This window comes from Ruditapes philippinarum, unplaced genomic scaffold (assembly GCF_026571515.1).
Source record: "Ruditapes philippinarum isolate M1 unplaced genomic scaffold, ASM2657151v2 ctg600_1_1_1_1, whole genome shotgun sequence".
NCBI classification, from domain to species: domain Eukaryota; kingdom Metazoa; phylum Mollusca; class Bivalvia; order Venerida; family Veneridae; genus Ruditapes; species Ruditapes philippinarum.
In genome coordinates, this window is record NW_026855782.1 from 341,602 (window position 1) to 348,941 (window position 7,340).

The following is a 7,340-nucleotide window of genomic DNA, read 5'->3' on the forward strand; positions in this document are numbered from 1 at the left end:
AGATAAAATCTTACAAAAAATAGCACTTCAACAAAACGTACCGAATGCAACATCTAAATGGTTGAATGACTGAAGTTTATTCATTGGTTTTAACGGCATTAAAGGCCCTTTATGCTTCAGAAATGTATCATTTTCATTTTTCCAAACTTTTTTATTTTTGGTATCGCGTTACAATTTCCAAAAATTACTTATTTTCATCATTATCATTTGATAGATATAGAGGATATTTGTTTGTTTGTGTGTAAGATTAAATTTTATTTCATCGAATGGGCTTTAAAAACAGTATTCTCACGAGTGGCGTAGCCACGAGTGAAAATACTGTTTTTAAAGTTCACGAGATGAAATAAAATTACATCTTACACAACAAACAGACAAATTTTCTTTTTATTTTATGCTTAAAAACAAGTTAAAACGAAATTTCCATAATTTTAACGTTAATATTAAAATCTGTTTCCCCCATTGAGAGCCCCATTTAGACGGAATTTCTCATTTAAAACAAGAAGTCTTGAGCTGAAAAAAAAAGTCCGCTAATCAAGGTTAAATGACGGTGATATTTATTCATTTTATTAAAAAAATATGAATGATCGCTTGTTTTAATAATAAAAACAAACAATTCTTGTAGGAGAAAAAGTCCAAAACCATCCATCCATATTTCTGTTACTTACTGCGAATTTATATTAGACCTGGCTTTGTAAAATGTAAGCGGCAGCCATTTTTTAAAGTTGTGTATTTCATGGTAGGAAAATAATTGTGTAAGATTCAGAAGGATATAATTTGGATTTGTTAGTCATACACCTTTTTAAAAGAAAGAAAACTTATTTGAGGATTGTAACAGACAAAAAATAAGTGTTGACAGAGGTGAAAACATTCAGAAAAGGAGCTAGGAAAATGGAAAACTTGGAAGCTTGCTAAGGAACGCTGGGTTCACTGGGGTTGTTTTACTTATTTTACGAGTGATGGCTGTAAATGCTTTTCAATTTTTCATAAAGCATACGGCAGTTATTGATCGTAGGATACTTAAATATGCCCAAATGTCATCAAGAGCAGTTTTGCATGGGGAAGGAATGTATTTTTCAGACTGTAAAAACGAAACAAAAAAATTTAGAGACGAAATTTGTTGATTGGAATTTGAAGGAATTGAAGTAAGTTTTCTCTCTTTATTACTTTTGACATTTAAGTTATTTATCTATTTCAGCTTTGCTATTTCTTTTAACAGCCTGGCATTGTCAGAATTGTCAGTAAAAATAAAATTGAGGTACCACATGGGGAAAATCTTAAAAAAGTAGTTTCGTCATTGAAAAAAGTGAAATTATATTTTGATAATTTTCACTGTGAAATTATCAAATATAATTTTCACGGATAAATCAGTAATCCACTGAAAAGCAAAAAAATAAACAGCGTTAATTTTTCCTTGGATCTATCTGATACACAATATAAAAATATTTGTTTTAGTTTTATAAATGCTATTTATTAAACATAGAAATTAGATAGCATACCAGTTTGTTTACCAGACAATTTCCTTTCACCTCTGTAAACCATGTCTTAAACAGCCGTGTAAAACATCTGATAGCAAAAAAGGAAAGTTATAATAATAACTACCGAAGAACGTGCGGTTCAAAGAACAATTGTTCGCTTCTTTGAGATTTTTGTAATGACGTCTGTTAAAACGTTTCAAGTAAATAAATTTAATTAATTAATAAAACGAAAAGGAAGACCGAAGAAAAGATTTTCGGGATAACGCCTTTGAAACTTCCCAATTTATGCACCAATTAAAACAGTTTAGTAACTTATTGGGAGCATTTGATTACAAGTTGATTACATGGACGGAAGCAGGAATGCTTCACAAAAGAAAAAGAAAATAAATAAATAAATAAATAAATAAATAAATAAATAAATAAATAAATAAATAAATACATTAATTAATAAATAAATAAATTAATTAATAAATAAATGAATCGAATAAATAAATATTTAAAATGAAGAAATAAATAAAAAAATAAATAAATAAATAAATAAATAAATAAATAAATAAATAAATAAATAAATAAATAAATAAATAAATAAATAAATAAATAAATAAAACGAAAAGGACGACCGACGAGCAGATTACTAAAACTCATTCGTGTTTAGTAATAGAAAAAGCACCGAAACACGAGGCTATTTCATTTGTACGAGGGGGCGTAGCTTAAGGTCTTCAGCGTACCCGTTTATATACTATGACATGACGTGAACGCTGAAGATAACCCCATAGGGAAATTCCACCAATAATCGTGCCAGGAATCTGACACGCTCGTGTTTATTCATCGAACATGCCATGAAGTAAAGTGAAGCATACCTTGATAAAACTATATATAATCTGTTGATAAGCCAAGGATGGACAAATAAAAATCTTATTACGAACATAAACTACCTAATAGTTTCCGACAGGTAAAATTTTCGGCACTTGGCCGCCATATTGCCAAAATGTTTGATCACGTGATTACGAGATTGACCTTTACGAACCCATGTGCCTCCAATATTTTTATAAATTACCTTTTTTTAAAGATATAGAAAAATGTGATTTACTGACTTTTAAAAAATTAATGAAAATAAATAAAAACATTATCTTGAATAAAAGTATCGAAATCATGTCAACAAAATGTTCTAAATATAGTACACGACTCTATTCAAATCTGTTTCCGCGAATGACGTCATACGAGATCTCGCGTGGCACCTGAATGTCATGGCCAACTGTAGTCGGCGTAAAATGATATTTTACAGTTAAATAGGCAATTTTTATGACGGAATTAATATTTTGATACTTTAATTGGTATAGAATGATATTAAAATGATTGTTTTATCGTAAAATGCACAAGAATTGATTGGGTCAAGTGTATTTGCAAGTGAAAAACAAGAATAAATCAACTTATGTTATTCTGGTTAGGTTTCGTAACGGGTTTAATCCAAAACTTTAATGCCGCATCAGATGAAAAACAAAAATGTTAAAAAGCGGCTTATAAAGTTTTGGAAGCCAGACCTAGAGGGGGCGTAGCCCCCGAGTATAAATCAGATTGCCGAGTGTTTTTGTGTTCTTTCTCTTTTGTATCATAGTCAAACATGACAGCACGTTCCCTGTTATCATAATATAGAACCCCAGAAAAAAATTAACCAATGAACGAGCATTTGAATTTGATATTTCTGCCCCTTTCCCTTTCTCTGCCGTCACAATAAGTAAACCCCAGCAAAAATGAACCAATCATGGGCATTATCAGGAGTGCAGGTAACTGATATACTTTTTCAACAGAAAGTTCTCCAAACTATGATACAATGTTAAGATATCTCCTTCGAAATAACTACGTAAGTTTATTATTAACATACAAGACAAACTAAACTTATTTACAGACAAGTGCACTAAAATGTTTCATGATGTCGAATAATAAGACAATTTAGTAGACTGTGTAAATATTGATTTAAAACATTATACACTCTTTACCGATGTTATCAATCCCGGTATATTTGTCGTGTAACAGGTGGTCTACGGCAAGTAATTGCGACGGAAGTAAATAATTGTTTGTTGTAAAATTGCACTTAAGTCTTTATGTTTTGTGCAGTTGTCAAAAAAAAAAGAAGCAATATAACCGCCTGGTTCTTTTACTGTGGGGACTCATTAAAGATGTTGTTTAGTAAATTCATTAAATACATAATAAGTATATGTAAGTTTGATATCGATTGGAGCTGGACACAATGATAAACAAATTATTTGTCATGTTTCCAAGGATATAGCTAAAATTCTACCATAGATTATTGGTATTTTTAGATCTGCAATGTGTATGTCTAAATCGTAAAGACATATTTCACGATAACGAGATTTTCTTGATTGTTCACTCACATAACTAAGAAAAGGTTCTATTGTTTTTAATTGTTGTTCGTATAATGATATAATATTCACTGTTTCTATAGTTATTCAGAATCATTATTTATAGTAAGTTGTGTGCTCATAAAGCATGATTGTAACTGTATAATTAATTTTATTTAACAAAATATAACAAATGCACTTTTAGCATTTACACCACGTGATGTACAAATAGTAATTATTATTGGACCCAGTCTTATCAATTAAGCTTCTTTTTCATTTCCAGAGTCCAAAATTTTAAAATCAAATACATATCACCCCGATCTAGCCACGTTTTCATTGTAGAGATTCAAAATACCATAGAAGGTCATGGTTGAGAACAATTATACTGATTATATTTGACTCATACACATCTGCAAAAGAAGCCCTATATCAAATTCGACTAGCGAATGGTTCAATATAGGTTTGACAGAGCTGTGTACTCTTCAAAAATAACTCTGTATTGTACTCAAGAATTTTTAATTACCTCATAACGTGTCTAAGTTAGACATTTTAAACAACAGTTTTTTATATTATGTTTTGTTTTCATGTGTATTTAATATGCGTATATTAAATAGTTTTAACATGGTTTTAAAAAAAAATTTCTGCCTAAACTTAGAGTAAGAAATATTTGCACGCCCTAAACACTAAGGTCACATCTCCCGGAAATAAGTTATGTGTATATATTGACCTGAATAAAACTTTATGTTAATTAAAAGAGTATCGTAAATTACCCTTCAATGAAAATGTGTCGATTATCATATCAATCTCATACAAATGTTTGTCGTTTAGAGAAAATGCATTCTTTTCTGGTTCTTAAGGACGCACTAACACTGTGTTTGATTAAAAGTTCTCCCGACATGACATACTGAATAAGAGGGCATTTTTATTACCATTAATGTAAACATTGCGTCCGTTTGTTAAGTATCAATAGAAAATAATAATTATAGAGATAAAAGGTAAGAAAAAAAATCCTATACTGCTTTAATTTGAATCAAAAATTAACAAGAAATGTGATCTCAAAATTTGTATGAACAGAAAAAAATGTACTTAAAGTACTCATTACCTCGCTATTTGTCAAACAATAAAACAATGCAACTTTCAATATCTCCTAAGCATGCGTCATATTAACTGAACCTGATATAAGACAGACTAACCTTATGGTACAAAACGTACGTGATATTTTATGTTAACCTCTTAGATATTTATTGTACACTGATCTTATATATTGTTTACTTTTTTGACAACATAATCCTCTGGATTACCCAAATGAAATAATCACGCTTTAATATTTTTTATAGATATAACTTATGCTACTAATTTACTTAGAACTATTTAATGCAGGAACCGTCAAAGCACTATTTTCATTTATATAATTTATGTGATATGAAGTCATACGAGTCCAGCTATATTTATTGTGTATTGACAAACGAGTTCGTTACCTAAATTTAACAAACAAAAGACTATGTCAAGTGATTATTATATAAAGATTATCCTTTTATAATAGTATACAGAGCTTTTGAAACGACACGGTGGTCATCATGGAAACGATTTTGTTTATTTACATTTACGTTTTTACATAATACATTCATTTTACATTTTTCAATTAATTGTTTTACATAACATACTTTACAAACTAATAAATATGTTGTTGTAGACATTTTAAAATAATTTCAAAGAGCTGAAACGTGAATCTCTTTAAGAAAAAGTTAAGAAAAAGGATATTATATTTTAAACAAGATAAAGTTTTGTTAAATCAATTTTAATAATTTCCTTGTGTCAATTGGAAAAATGCTGAAAAATTTGGGGAGGTGCTAAAATATAAAAGGATAATTTGCAAGAGAAAAGAAAACTGTAGTAAACAAAATCATAGTTTCAAACAAAGTACGATAATATAAAAAAGGTAATATTAAGAAAGAAAAGCTGCTTTGGTAATATACTTCTGACATATCATCAATCAGTTCTTACAACATTATAAGAAAATTATTCCACTTCCTGTTGAAATCATCAAAAGAATCATTTTGAAATGCTATGTATTTTTCTAAAGATATTCCAGCAATCAATTTTCTTTAAAACACAAGATAATTTGGTATTTCCTTTTTTGTTTCACAACTATATATATATATATATATAACATTTGGCAAATAAGAGAATATATGATAAAATTTTATTTCGTGAATGAAAAAAGGACCAAAATTTGTCTTGGGTTGCATGCATACCAATTTTAACCAACCATTTAAACAATTCATTCCAGAAAATTTATGTTTGTTGACAGGTCCAAAATATATGTTCTATGCTATCTATTTCCATATTACAAAAATCACAAAGGCTAGAATCCACTAATTTACATCTAAAGAGAAATTTGTTAGTTGCAATATTTCTATGTAAGATATCAAAATAAATTTTTTTGCAAAATATTACTCTTACAAATATCAAACGCATTCAAATATATGTGTTGCCAATTGAAATTTTTATCTGGAAATACTGCCTCCCATTTTAACAGGGATTTTAGTTTTTCATTCTGGTATTTTTGCCTTCCTTCTTTTGAACCTGTGTTAATTTTCTATTTAGGAGGTGTGTTTCTGTTTTTTCTAAAAGCTCATAAATATTTATTTCCTCAGTTGTTACAGAAAGAATGATATTATCTTATTTTCTTTTCCAACATGTTGGATATCCAAGAGATAAGGCTATGGTAATTTAAAAACTCAGTATATGGAATGTTATATTTAGTTTTTAATTGACTAAAAAAAAAATTTTTTTGTGGTTGTATCATAGATACATGTATCTTTTTGTTTCTCCACTGTCTGAAATAGAGAAGGCTATTGTTGTCTTTTATGTTTGAATTTTGCCAAATAATTTTTTCTGAAATATTTTTCGGATTTTCATTAAAATTGATTTCACTCCAAGCTACTTATACTTCGTTTATAAATTTATTTTTGATTTTAAATTTCAATATATCTTTTGTGTTTATATTGCATTTAAATAAAGATATTCCTCCTAAAAGATTAATATTTTCTTTATTATTTCTTTCCACGACCCATTAATTGAATCGTTTATTATTCTTTTTATCCAGTTTGATTTTATTGAGTTCAAAAATATAGGAATGTCAATCATATTTAGACCTCCGTTTTTGTACTCCTGTATTATCACATCCCGTTTGACTTTATCCCTTTTTGAGCGCCATATAAATTCATAACATTGTTGTTTAATTGTATTTACAGTATTATTTGGAGGATTAGGTCGAACAGAAAACAGGAACACTAATTTTGGAATTATGAATGATTTCAGTACTGAGATATTACCAATTGTTGTGAGATGTCTAGCTTTCCATCTGTTTATGTCTATTTGGAATTGAGATAATCTGTTATCATAATTTAATTTGAGGATATGGTCAGTTTTTGAATGAAATGTTATTCCTAGTGTTTTTACACTTTCTGATATCTATGAAATATTAGTTTATTTTTTCTAC